Source organism: Trachypithecus francoisi, unplaced genomic scaffold (genome assembly GCF_009764315.1).
Source record: "Trachypithecus francoisi isolate TF-2019V2 unplaced genomic scaffold, Tfra_2.0 Lachesis_group0, whole genome shotgun sequence".
Classification (NCBI taxonomy): Eukaryota; Metazoa; Chordata; class Mammalia; order Primates; family Cercopithecidae; genus Trachypithecus; species Trachypithecus francoisi.
The window spans coordinates 69,296,699-69,298,155 of record NW_022681453.1 but is presented as its reverse complement, the minus strand read 5'-3'; positions in this window follow the sequence as shown (position 1 = coordinate 69,298,155).

Sequence of the window (1,457 nt, the reverse complement as noted above, 5' to 3'; positions counted from 1 at the left end):
TTAAAAGGGGCGCGTGCGCAGCAGAGGCAAAATTCCGGCCTTAACGAGAGGATGCCTCATCAGCGCATGCGCAAGGAAGCCGCTGACCGGTCACCTGGACTGTAGTATTTACACTCTAGGACTCTAGGTTATAGAGAATTTGTTAAATCAACTTGGGTAGGGCTCACGAAGAAGGAAAGCAGCAAGACAACTGAGAGATCTTGTAACACCCGTTCTTCCCCACCCAGTATCGAAACGGAAGCCCAAGATGGTGAAATGATTTGTTTAAGCCAAACAGGAGAAACCACAAGTGAAAGCCAGTTCTCTTGAATAACAGACTAGTTTCCCCGTTTTTTATCTGCCTTCTTCCTGATCCCCACACACTGCAGGCCTTTCCTTTCATTGACCTATTTAAAAATGAATAGCAAAGACACAGAACCACCCAAACCACAACTATTGGGGGAATTTAAAAGGTCCTCTAACCCCCTGTACATCTCCTACGCACATTAAATCCTCAGCTAATTTGCATTTATAGCCCATCTCCAACTGATTTGAGTTCAGTATGAATTATTCGGTCATATATTCGTTAATATACTGATGAATGATATTGAAAAATACCATTTCCATAGCATTTCCTCAGGTACATAGGTAAACTGGTGCCCGTCTTATTCGCAACGAAATGGATATAATCATTGGATTTTTTTTCCTGCAGAGAACTGTTGGAAACAGGCAATAAACTCTATTTAATTTAATTTAATTTTGTTCTATTTTTTGGAGACAAGGTCTTGCTCTGTTGCCCAGGCTGGAGTGAAGTGGCATGATCTCAGCTCACTGCCACCTCCACCTCCTGGGTTCAAGCGATTCTCCTGCCTCAGCCTCCTGAGTAGCTGGGATTACAGGTGTGCACCACCACGCTCGGGTAATTTTTGCATTTTTTAGTAGAGACGGGGTTTTGCCATGTTGGCCAGGCTTGTCTCAAACTCCTGACCTCAGGTGATCCGCCCACATCAGCCTCTAAAAGTGCTGGGTTATAGGCGTGAGCCACTGCGCCTGGCCAATAAAATCATTTTTTAAAGCAGGACTTCGAGGCCCTGTTCAATAGCCGCCTGGTGATGGGTATTTTTAAGTACTTAAACTTTCAGTATCACCTAATCAAAGTTTGTTTCTATATTATAGATATTTAGCTCAGGGAATCTACAGGTGTGTCTGTGAACTGGTGCTGTATAAGAGTAATTTCTATATGTGTATTTTTCTAATTACTAAGACCATCCCCATTTTGTTATCTGAAAACTTTCAATAAGCATGATTTTTATTTCCTTCTTGATTGATATGTTTAATAATACAACATATTACCCTCATATTCTAAATTCACCCTCATCCATTAGTATCAATTCTTTCAACTAGGTGCTAACTCACATTGTTTAGAATCTTGCTAATCCAACAGTGCTTCCTGGATGAGCAATATCAACATCACTTGT